The sequence below is a fragment of the Oncorhynchus tshawytscha genome, linkage group LG05 (genome assembly GCF_018296145.1).
Source record: "Oncorhynchus tshawytscha isolate Ot180627B linkage group LG05, Otsh_v2.0, whole genome shotgun sequence".
Lineage (NCBI taxonomy): Eukaryota > Metazoa > Chordata > Actinopteri > Salmoniformes > Salmonidae > Oncorhynchus > Oncorhynchus tshawytscha.
This window is the reverse complement of record NC_056433.1, coordinates 73,618,841-73,631,850: the sequence shown is the minus strand read 5'-3', so window position 1 is coordinate 73,631,850 and position 13,010 is coordinate 73,618,841. Positions and strand designations below refer to the sequence as shown.

General features: G+C 41.8%; 1 long non-coding RNA gene across 1 annotated transcript; it reads right to left on the bottom strand.

Annotated features, from left to right (window-relative positions):
- Window positions 1–6,727: 6,727 nt before the first annotated feature.
- LOC112251851 lies at window positions 6,728–10,423 on the bottom strand. Its single transcript, XR_002953735.1, has 3 exons — window positions 10,313–10,423; window positions 9,965–10,075; window positions 6,728–7,552 (listed from the first exon to the last, which is right to left on the bottom strand). It is a non-coding gene; the product is annotated as an uncharacterized LOC112251851 (long non-coding RNA).
- Between the last annotated feature and the right edge of the window lie 2,587 nt (window positions 10,424–13,010).

Sequence of the window (13,010 nt, the reverse complement as noted above, 5' to 3'; positions counted from 1 at the left end):
TGGACCGTGCGGGGGGCCACGAAACTGCACTATGGCACTGACCCACCAAATGATCCTTTTATTATTCATTAAAAGGGATTAAGTCAAGTCAGTTTGACTTTCTGCAGTTTCCTAACTAATATAGATGAAGGACCTGTTTCTCAGACACAAGATTAAGCCTAGTCCTGGACTAAAAGGCAAACGTAATGGATCATCTCCATTTGAAAGTGATCTTTAGTCCAGACTATGCTTAATTTGTGTGTGGGGGAAAACCGCCCCGAAAGAATAATTAAAGGGAAAATTCACTCAAAATATTTTTTGGAATTGTTTTTCATTAGTCTACTTAATACAATCCCAAAATGTTTTTGCATTTATAACAGTCACGTTTTCAAGATTTAGCATTTTCAAGAAGCAAAGTATCACTTATCACATCATGATGATGCAATTGACATTTTGCTTCTGGAAAAATCCTATGCCTTGAAAATGCGACTGCTGACATGCAAAACAGTTTGGGACTAATAAATAACAAAATGTTTGAGTGGAGTATTCCTTTAACAGCTGGAAGCTGTCTATAGTGCTGAACACTCTCCACGTCACCAATGTGACTCTGGTCCGGAATGGAGCCGTGTTTTCAGGGAGGCCATCTATGCCTGTTCTGGACTGGATCATCTACAGAGGAGGTCAGTGACATGATCACATATGCATCCTAAATGACACCCCTTTCCCTATATAGTGCACTACTTTTGACCAGAACCCGAATAGGGTGCCATTTGGGATGCACTCCCATTTGGTCAATCACATTACATTTCCTGTAGCCTCTGCTTTCACAATATTATCCCCTTTATCTTAAAGTGTACACTTGTTTACTACTTCACACAAATCGAAAAGCATTGGATTGGTAGAGGCATGGGCTACCAGTCATTTCCTTTCAAATCAGTGAGTGAAGGGAAGTGAGCAAGTGCACACTTTAGGCTTTACCCAGGCTTGCTGTGGTAACCTAAGGCTGTGGTCCAAACATTTAAAAGACACCCTTGTCCACTTAACCTCGCCTTATGCCCTTGGAGGAATCCTCATTGTCATCTTGGAGGGCGGTACAAATGATTAGCCAAGCAAGGGAAGTTTGCAGCGCAAGCCTCTCAGCCCTCGTTTTTAGTCAGCTTTGCGAATGTACCTCCCCATTATTCAATTTTGCGACAATTGTACATTTGCTAAGAAAAGTCTGCGAAAACTTAAAAACAACATCAATGGAGAAGTCAACATACAAGTGTAAGTACAAATGTATGCAAATAAGTTAGAAATTATGCTACTAATGCACATGACGTCACAAACACGACTCGCAAAAAGTAAATGTGTTTTTGTTTGGTAACCTTTTGGAAATTGTAGAATTAACTTGTTTCTTCAGAAGTTCCAGCTAGGCAAGCTAATGTTAGTTAGCTAATTAATTTGCTAGCTATCATACAGTAGGTGTATATTAATAATTATATATCTAATATAAGTAGACATGCAATTATAATTGACTAGTGCATTTAAAGCAGCCACAAGCTACCGGTGGATGAAAACACAATCATTGTGGGATGAACGAGTGACGAATTTCTGGCCAAGGGTGGTCCATTTAAGTGTATACTAGTCAGATGTCATGATACGTCATCAGAGGTGTCCACTTAAGTGTTTGGACCGTAGCCTGAGACTGCATTTAATGAGGCTGGAATTCAATCAAACATGCACTGAAGAGACAGTATACCCCACTTTTGCTGAGCTAAAAGAAAGCATATTTGAGATACTACCAGAATTATTTCTGCAATATTTGCCACCAGGTGTAACTAAAAAGCACACATTTTCCTTTTCATTAATCAAAGATTGTTGCAGTGCTGGAACAGATGGTTTTGATTGGGTCTCTTGCACTCAAGTGCTAGGATGGATATAAAGCATTGACACGTCACAAAGTCGAGTACAAGTGCACTACTTTTGACCATAGCCCAATCGACCCTGGTCAAACGTTGTGCACTACATAGTGAATAGGGTGCCAGCTAGATATACCCAATATGATTTATTTTACCACTCAGGGATTTTGATGTCTACAGGGGAAAGTTGGGTGTCAACAGGAAGTTAGTCTTTCTCACTCTTAAGGCCTTCAGTCTGGGTAAGAAATCTCTGGATCATCGGGTCACAGAGGAGGCCCACTACCTTATTCAGGTGCTACACAAGGAGGGCGGTAATTCGTTTTTGGCAGGACTGCCCCGAAAAGTAATCCTGATTGTGCCACATAGACATTTTCTATTGGCTTATTGGAATCTTGTCAGTGGTACATTAAATCTACTGTTGTGTGATGAAGGACGCTGACCAGCTGTGTAAAGTTTTCACTGTGATCTGTGGTGGTTTTATCATGAAGAGAATCCATTCAACCCACAACACGTGATCGTGAAGGCCGTGTCCAACATCATCTGCTCAGTGGTGTTTGGACTGCTATGAGTAAAAGGACACCATTTCCACAGCCTCCTGGACATCCGCAATTAAAATCTCTTCCTGAATGGATCTGCTCTCGGCCAGGTACGAGTACGGAGTACCCATAGAAATAAATAAAACATTTGAATGGTTGCAATTTGACTTGTTTGGAATTTATCTTTGACCAAAATGTCTGCCCTTCTAGAGTTATGAAGGTTTATGACATGGGCCACTCTAGTAATGTATCACTACTCTAAAAATATGTAGAGGCAATAGGTGAAAAATGACCATATTAGTAACGGGAACATTTAAGAGCTAATGAGATTCAAAATAAGATTATAGCATCATGTGTACCGTATTTAACTGATGTTTTTTCAGGTAGTTTCTTTCAAAATATTTGGCTTGATACATTTCTTTAGATCTTTAATCTGTTCCCGTTTATGAACCATTTCCCAGGGCCTCACCAGAGCATCGAGGAATGTGTCGGAGGTGGCCAGGCAGCACTGCAAGACCCTGGACAGGGACAACCTCTGATACGTCATAGACTCTTAGAGTAAGTGACCCATAGAAGATGAAGAGTAACTAAGTGACAAATAGGTCTCTCCAAACACCATATTTTATATAATGCTTGTTTTTTCCTTTAAGTGGTAAATCTGTGAATAGAAGGCTCTCTGGAGGTCATCCTTAAAGCTACAGTCTGGAATATATATTTTTTTAAACTATAGTATTTTTGTAAATTTTGAATCCTGGTTGATTTAGCTGTTATCAAACATGGCAACCATAGAGACTACATTTTTGTTCAAGTCTCAATTGTCTGTTGTCATAAATATGATGTCATATCTGTCACTATTCCTTGATCTCTGTGGAGCAGCAGGACTCGCGTCCGGACTCAGCGTACTTCGAGGAGAACATGGTGTTGTCAGTGGCTGATCTCTTCCTGGCCGGGACTGACACCACCTTCACATCAGATGGGGACTCATACATTCAAGGTGTGTGTGTGTGTGTGTGTGTGTGTGTGTGTGTGTGTGTGTGTGAGAAATTAAAAGTGCTGATATTAATGTAGGGAATAGGCAGCCATTTTAGACTCCGTTCTGCTTTCCTATTGCTTATCTGTGTTTATTTAAAAATCCCAGAACGATGTGATTAGATTTTTCATGTGTTGGGGTTCGACTGCACCCCCCCAATGTACCAACTTTGTCAACTTGACTGCGATCCTGACGGGAAAAGACCACCGGAAGTACCCAGATACCTTTTAACCCTGCTAACTTTCTGGCCTTTTCTCTGGGTGAGTCCCTCTTCTCATTGGCCCAAATGATCTTTTTTGTTTGGAGAGAACAATATGGCCATATAGAGAATATTGCTGTATGTACAGTACAGTTGAAGTCGGAAGTTTACATAGGTTTTTCAACCACTCCACAAATTTCTTGTTGCCAAACTATAGTTTTGGCAAGTCGGTTAGGACATCTATTTTGTGCATGCAACAATTGTTTACAGACAGATTATTTCACTTATAATTCACTGTATCACAATTCCAGTGGGTTAGAAGTTTACATACATTAAGTTGACTGTGGAAAAACAGCTTGGAAAATTCCAGAAAATTACGTCATGGCTTAATTAAGAAGCCTCTGATAGGCTAATTAACATCATTTGAGTGAATTCAGTGCCTCTGCTTGACATGGGAAAATCAAAATAAATCAGCTAAGACCTCAGGAAAAGAAATGGTAGATCTCCACAAGTCTAAAAAATCATTCACTCTACTATTATTGACATTTCACATTCTTAAAATAAAGTGGGGATCCTAACTGACCTAAGACAGGGAATTTTTACTAGGATTAAATGTCAGGAATTGTGAAACTGAGTTTAAATGTTTTTGGCTAACACGGAACCCAAACCTGCTGCGCGCTTGCAGGATGTTGCAGGCAGCAGAACGTTCTCCATGGCATCTCCAGACTGTCACGTCTGTCACATGTGCTCAGTGTGAACCTGCTTTCATCTGTGAAGAGCACAGGGCGTCAGTGGCGAATTTGCCAATGTTGGTGTTCTCTGGCAAATGCCAAACGTCCTGCACGGTGTTGGGCTGTAAGCACAACCCCCACCTGTGGACGTCGGGCCCTCAAACCACCCTCATTGAGTCTGTTTCTGACCGTTTGAGCAGACACATGCACATTTGTGGCCTGCTGGAGGGCTCTGGCAGTGCTCCTCCTTGCACAAAGGCGGAGGTAGCGGTCCTGCTGCTGGGTTGTTGCCCTCCTACGGCCTCCTCCACGTCTCCTGATGTACTGGCCTGTCTCCTGGTAGCGCTTCCATGCTCTGGACACTACGCTGACAGACACAGCAAACCTTCTTGCCACAGCTCGCATTGATGTGCCATCCTGGATGAGCTGCACTACCTGAGCCACTTGTGTGGGTTGTAGACTCCGTCTCATGCTACCACTAGAGTGAAAGCACCGCCAGCATTCAAAAGTGACCAAAACATCAGCCAGGAAGCATTGGAACTGAGAAGTGGTCTGTGGTTATCACCTGCAGAACCACTCCTTTATTGGGGGTGTCTTGCTAATTGCCTATAATTTCCACCTGTTGTCTATTCCATTTGCACAACAGCATGTGAAATGTATTGTTAATCAGTGTTGCTTCCTAAGTGGACAGTTTGATTTCACAGAAGAGTGATTGACTTGGAGTTACAGTGTTCCCCTTATTTTTTTGAGCAGTGTATATTTTTTTCTCTGAGTAGCATTGAGTAATTTTTAGAATTTAAATTTACTTCCTAAATTGACTGAATTGAAAAGGACCCCAACCCTGATTTGACTGGCTCCCTGTCCTCTGAAGGCCCGTGGGGGTGTCTGGGGGAGTAGCTGGCCAGTTGGATCTGTCTGTGTTCTTCACATCCCTGCTGCAGCACCTGTGTTTATCCTGGCCCCCCAACACTTCTCCCCAGGACACGGAGGGCAATCTTCAACCTGATCCACAAACCCAAACCCTTCACCATGCTCTGTCACAGCCTTGGCACCAAACACTGAGACCAGGGGCCGTATGTATCAAGCATCTGTATCAAAACCCAACCTGAGTTTAGTAATCACATAGGCCAAGATTGTCTACCAATGAGTGAATAATATGATGAAACTAAAGGTCTTCTTTAGTCTTAACACCAAATGCTAGCTAATGAAAATGCTAGGGCAGCAGGGTGAATAATGGAATTAAACTTAGCTCATCTCAAAACATGCTGTGTGAATGACTTTAATTATCAAGGGAGTTTTATAACTAATGGGATGTTGAAGTATAGAGGAAATTCAACAACTCTTGAAGAACAGTGTCTATGAGTCGAAATGTGTTGGTTTGAACAATAAAGACACATTTCTATCAACTTCCAAGAGTTGCAGAATGTTTTCTTCGGTTCAGTTTGCTCCTTAATTAAAGCCCCTTGGTTGGAGAGCGAGGTAGTGACGATGTTCCTTGCCCTTTGACTAATGATGTTGACAGTTAGATACCCATCTTGGGTAACTGCTACAGCTTGCCCTGTGGTGGAGTAATCATGTTAAAACAAAGTAGACTAGAGGGAGAGGAGCTAAAGGTGAATCGGTATGGAGACAGCCGTATGGCACCGTGAGCACTTTTTACATTTTTATTTTACGGAATATTAAACATACAATCTACCTGCAGTGAAGCCGCTCAACATTGTCATCTAACAGACTCCCATCCAGAGGGACCCACAGAAGCAACCAGGGTCAACGTCCTGCCCAAGGGCATGTCGACAGTTCTCCCACATGGTCAAAAACAGGGACCCGACCCAGGAACCAATCAGCCACCGGCCCAAGTTCCCAACCGCCAGGCCACCAGTCCTCCAAGATCCCCCCCACAGTTCCCGAGAGCTGCCCCTCAATCATCCAAGACCCCCCCCCCCTGATAAAAATAATAATGAAAAAATAATTCCATTACCCTGTCCCCCAATGCAGCAACAATGAACAAAAGCGAAAAACAAAGGAGAACATAAAACAAGACATCAAGGACAACTGAATTACGTGTGCGTGAATGAATGTGTGTATGCATGCGTACCAACACCTGCACGGCATCAGCCTCAGGCAAACAGGCATTAAATGTAACAGCGTTGCCCCTCAGTGTCATTCAAAGTGTTTGGTTTATTTTGAATTTATTGTACTGAATGTTATAGGTTGTGTGGGGAAAGTAAGATGACTAGAGTGTTGAAGAGGTAGTGGGTGTGTTATTGTACAATGCTGTTGAATGGATGTGACCTTAACATGATAGAATAGACCTTGCCTGTTCCGTTTGAGGCAAAAAAAAACACTTTCCGTGTTTTTCAGAATGTTTTATTCAAATGTTTAGAAAACTGTTATTATATGGTAAAGTATGTCGCTTATCACGCTAAGAAAAATATAATCAAATTGACGCTGCACAACAGTGATTGGTTTATGTAGCGTTCTAGGTTTACTTGTCTAAAATCTGTCAAACAATGAATAAAATTGGGCACAAAGTATCTATGGTCAAACATGTACAGTGAAATCTTGTTTTCCATGATGTATCATAAATATAAAATAGTTGAATGAATTGTATTGCCACAGTCTAAAAATGTAAAAAATCATACATCTGTAATTCACAGGCGTGTGCTTTCATGGTAAGAATGTGTTGATTGTGTGTATCCCGTCTTGTAAGACGTGCCATTGTCTTGTATGTAGACTTCCCTAATGCTTTTCCCTGATATCGTTATGGGCTGTGTACATTTGAGGTTCTTCCGTTGTCTTGGCTTTGATTGGAATCTTGAAATCAGTCTCTTTGCGGACGGCCTGGTCCCTGCTTGGCATAGGTCGAGAAGGCTAGCGACAACCAACACGACCAGCATCCGTCCCACCTCCACAATGGCTTAGTGCTGGGAGCACCAGGGTCTGTACCCCGATCCCCTGAAGCCTCACCACAGTGGGGAGGGAGGCCAAGAGGTACCTGGTGGAGGGATAGGGCTTAAGTACCTCCGGGTGCAAGAGGAGAGAGCAGGCCTGACTCATACGGGAAAGGGGTACTCCCTCTGGGTGCTGGTTCATCAGGTCATGGAGGCTGCTCCTCAGTCTGGTCAGGTAACTGTTCTGGGCAGTAGTAGGGGCTGCTGGTCTAGCAGAAGTCCTTACTTTTTAAGAAAAAGAAAAGAGAATCATCTTATGAGGTTGCAATCAGGTGCTATCCTTTCATTGCTGTAATATAACCAAATTAGGGATAGTTAAAAATGTACTGGGGGGGGGTCTGATTCAATCATGACTCCCCTTGTACTGTAAATCACTTGCAGAATCTCTCCCCTCAGAATTAGAAAGCTCGCACAGGTAACGTGAGCGGTGTGGTCAGCATGTAACGGCCAGAAGGTTGAGGGTTCGTTCAGAACCATGGACGAGCTCGCTCTCCCTGTCTGTCTCATTACACTTCAAGTGCCGGCTGCAGACACTTACCAGGTTTCCATACAAACATTTCATGAGGATTAATTACCTGACGCATTAATAATAAAAAAACTGGGCTGATGAAACGGTAAATGCCGACAGACAATTTGTTTGGTCGACATGGTTGGATATTTTTGTGTGTAAAATGAATTATGTGAGAAATGGCAGTGGAAACGCCTTTATGCACAAATATTGATATAATGACCATGTCGAAGTAAACTTGGGAGTCATGCGATGATATGTTAAGTGGTCCTCCCAATACAACTCGTGAAAGCATGCAGTTGATTAGCAGATTAAAGAAATGATGAACTTCACAGGGTGGTGAGTATCCAAGGTGGTGAGTATCCATGGTGGTGAGTGTCCAATCAATATTGAGGGTCTTATTCTGGTGACATGATGATCGATGCTTGGCTGCTGTTAATAATGCGCACATTTGCTATAAAACGCAACAGTTTTTGTGACAAAACCATCAGTAATGTTGATAATGCCATGGAACCCATTTAACTTGTATTTTTCATTCGGTACATGAGAATTTAACTGCAGAAGTTATTTTTATGTGCACTAGGTCATCACGCACAGTGTGTGCTTAGGGTCATTGTCCTGTTGGAAGGTGAACCTTTGCCCTAGTCTGAGGTACTGAGCACTCTGGAGCAAGTTTTTATCAAGGATCTCTCTGTACTTCATCTTTCCCTCGATCCTGACTAGTCTCCCAGTCCATGCCGCTGGAAAACATCCTCACAGCATGATGCTGCTACCACCATGCTTCATCATAGGGATGGTGCCATGTTTCCTCCAGACGTGACACTTGGCATTCAGGCCAAAGAGTTCAATCTTGGTTTCATCAGACCAGATAAACGTGTTACTCATGGTCTGAGAGTCCTTTAGGTGCCTTTTGGCAAACTCCAAGCGGGCTGTCATGTGCCTTTTATTGAGGAGTGGCTTCCATCTGGCCATTCTACCATTAAGGCCTGATTGGTGGAGTTCTGCAGAGATGGTTGTCCTTCTGGAAGATTCTCACATTTCCACAGAGGAACTCTGGAGCTCTGTCAGAGTGACCATAAGGTTCTTGGTCACCTCCCTGACCAAGGACCTTCTCCCCTGCTTGCTCAGTTTAGCCAGCTCTAGGAAGTGTCTTGGTGGTTCCAAACCTCTTCCATTTAAGAATGACGGTGACCACTGTGTTCTCGGGGACCTTCAATGCTGCAGACATTTTTTGGTACCCTTCCCCAGATCTGTGACTCGACACAATCCTGTCTCGGAGCTCTACAGACAAATCCATCAACCTCATGGCTTGGTTTTTGCTCTGACATGCACTGTCAACTGTGGGACCCTATATAGACAGGCGTGTGCCTTTCCAAATCATGTCCAATCAATTGAATTTACCACAGGTGGACTCCATTCAAGTTGTAGAAACATCTCAAGGATGATCAATGGAAACAGGATGCACCTGAGCTCATGTTTCAGTCTTATAACAAAGGGTCTGAATAGTTGCAGTATGTAAATAAGGTATTTCTGTTTTTTAATGTGCAAACATTTCTAAAAACCTGTTTTTGCTTTGTCAGTATGGGGTAGATTGACAAGGAAAAAAACTATTTAATCAATTTTAGAATAAGGCTGTAACGTAACAAAATGTGGAAAAGGGGAAGAAGGATATGCAGAAGGATCACGGATAAGAACATTGGCCATATACCACAAACCCCTGAGGTGCCTTATTGCTATTATAAACTAGTTACCAATGTAATTTAAGCAGTAAAAATACATGTTTTGTCAGTCTGATATACCACCGCTGTCAGCCAATCAGCATTCAGGGCTCAAACCACCCAGTTTTTTTATTAAAAGTTAGAGAGCAGGAAAACCATAGCGCATAAGGCAAATACCAAAACACCTTGATATAGTGGAGGCGCATGCTAGCAGACAAGGAAAGTTGGCTAGGATGGAGACATTATATAGTCAAATCTGCAAAAGAGTGAATGTAAATCGGGGGAAAACACACTACCCTTCCCTGTGCCCAATAAAAAACACACAACCCTCCCCAAAGCAAAAAGGTTGGGTTGTCATATACTGATATTACAAAATACAGTACCCTAACTCAATTAAAAAAGAAAGCTCACCTTTGTTAGATTGTGTTTGAAGGGCGTCTCTATAGCTCATGGTTAATGGTCTATGTTGGTTCTCTTTCCCCATCATCTGTCTTTGCTGCTGGATACTTCAACAATAAATATCTGTTGTAGTACAACAATGTAGTTATGTTCAATGATGTTCAAACCGCAGGCGTTTACGGCTACTGTAATACAATAATGTAGTTATGTTCAATGAAGTTCAAAACTCAGGCGTTTACTGAGCTACCTGTCGTCACTAGGCAGACAACTTTAGGCTCTCGAGCACTGGCTCATTCTTCAACATATAAAACAAGAAACAACAGGTACGAATACTTAACGTAGTTGTAGAATAAAGCTTACCAAACAGTTTTTCAGTTGATCTCCTCAAGTCGATATTTTACTTTCGGTTTCACAGAAATGAAACAATCAAATACATCCTTGTTGTCCATCGCTTCATGGGAGTGGTTTATTAACATTCTTAACAGCAATACACCTTCTCCGAAAGATAGTATGATTTCAAGCAGTCGGCTAGACTAGGTTTTAAATGTCTTTGCGTTAATCCATACAAATTGTTTAGTTTGCAAATTGTTATTTTCCCATCTTGTAACTGGAAGTGCCGCTGACCAATGCTAGATAGTGCTGAAATCGAAGGTACGAACACATAGGAGTAGAATGAACCAGTCACCCGATGTTCTAAATTACCTCTGGATTCTAGAGCACAACAACAAAAACATCAGGCAGTTTTATTTCAAGATAGCAAGGCGAGTGGACAAAAGATAAGACACTATTCATAACACCTTCATTTTCTTCTTCATTTTCTCGGTTTTCACTCCAAATTATACTGACATTGATGCACAGAGAATTCCACATAGAATCAGAATAATTCAATAGGATCATTGTATTTGATGCCACTATATTGACCACCCTTAAGACCTATTCTATCCAGATACAATGCTTCGGTGGGCCCAGTGGTGTGTGCTGAATCTGGTGAGACTGATGCTGTGGCTGTTAGTCCTGGCTATACGGACTGTCCTGGTAGCCCCTGACCTGCTGTGGAGCTTGACTCGGGGAGAGCCATAGGAGGTGTTGACGAAAAGCCAATTTTTTTTCTACAGCATGTCCCACTTCTGTCTGTAAAACCCAGATGAAGGCTACACGCTGAAACAAATTGGTTTTTCAAAACAAATATTTTTAAATCAACTTTGTCCTCCATGAGTGGCTGAAATAGCCTCTTCTATTTAGGTGTGGACAGGGTTGCAGGAGGGTCTGTCTCTGCTCACTGATCATATCCACCCTGCTTGGGATGGCTGTCCTGGCCGTAGTCTCTCTGTACCTGGGCCAACAGGATGCGCCTGGTTAGGACCATTATGGGTCACATCGGAGAGCGTTGGGTAGGCTGAACTCATATATATGGGACATTGAGGATATACTGGAGGAACAGGAGCAGGTAGGCTATAGGAGTCTTATGGAAGGGCTGTCGTTGCACTATTATTTATTTTCATGAAACTGGAACACAGTCATTTGCAATTGATTGCACTGTTCACAAAGAAAGTCTAAATGTGTTTTTGTATAAATAATGAAGAAAGTCTTTGGGCAGACTGGAGTTGGAGCACCTGGAGATGCTCCACGGAGTGGACAAAGGACACCTTGATGACCAGGATGAGATGGTCCAGCGTTTCCTAGACAACGGCATAAAGTTCCGTGGCTACCACAACTATCTGATGGACAACATGAAGAACTGTGAGGCCTTGGTGAGGAAATGCAGGTGAGATGCAAAAAGAGACAGGCAACGTATTACACAACTTGATAACATTGCCTGCAGAATAAATGTTTCTACACCTGTCCAGTCTTCATTACGACCACAGCCACTATCTTTCAGCTAGTATTAGTAGAAAGTCTCGTATAGGGTTGCAAAGCTACCGGCAATTTACCAAAGTTACCAGAATCTTCTGTAATTTGGGTAATTAACAGAAAATATATGGCAACCTGTGGTAACTCTGGTCATTTATACTTGGATAACTGTAAAAAATGTATTCATAAAAAGTATACATGTTTTATATACCTGTGTCCATTTTGTCCATGAGATTCTAGTAGATAGACCATATGGTTCAACAGAAAATAGCCTAATTCATTTTTCATTCATTTAAAAAAAAGCTTCTAATCAACAATGGAATTATTTTCCATTACCTCTGCAAGTCTTCCAACTATTTACTTTTTTCACAACTGCCACCAGTTTGACATCAAAACATATTAACATTGTAAAACAAAAACATAAAATACATTCCTACATCCTCATATTAAACACCAATGGTATTAACTAAGTTAAAGATTTAAATTTAAGATAATGTTTCACAGTATTATCATTACATTTTTATTTGTGAAATATTTTACATGTGATAAGTCAGAGATAATTACAGACATCTGTGATAATCCAAAGTACCCAAAAGGGCCACTAAATGTCTAAATGATCGATACGCAACTGGACCTGGGACTGATCTGGTACCGATGGGCATTGGGTTGAGGCTTCAGTTACTTTCAAAGCCCTTGCACTGGATGCATTGACTAGTCTGATGTGATTCACAGCTAGAGCACTAAATTATTAATGCAGTAATGAACTGGAAGTATTCGAGTGAAAGTGTATAGAGAAAAATGTTTTATTTTCTGCCCAAATGTTGCTTTCTAAACAAGACTCACATTACATAGTAGCTACTACAAAGATAATGCCAATATTTACTTACGGACAAAAACCTACAGTCTTCAACACACACCACACCCCACACATACAGTATTACAAGTCCTCACCAAACACCTTCATCACAGTTCCATTAGGTACTGTAGGGCTGTGTCCAGGTGGACTTTGCCCTGTCTTCTCCCTCCATGACAGTAGGTGACCTCACTGATCCTCAGGGGACTCAGGTTCAGGTTGAAGATGTGGTTGTAGTTCTGAATCAGACGTCTGGCTTTGTCCTGGTCTATGTAACCTGAAATGGCAGACAGACTCCCAATTCTGTCATATACTTGTTGTGTAGCTCATTAGTGATGATATCTCTTTGAAATG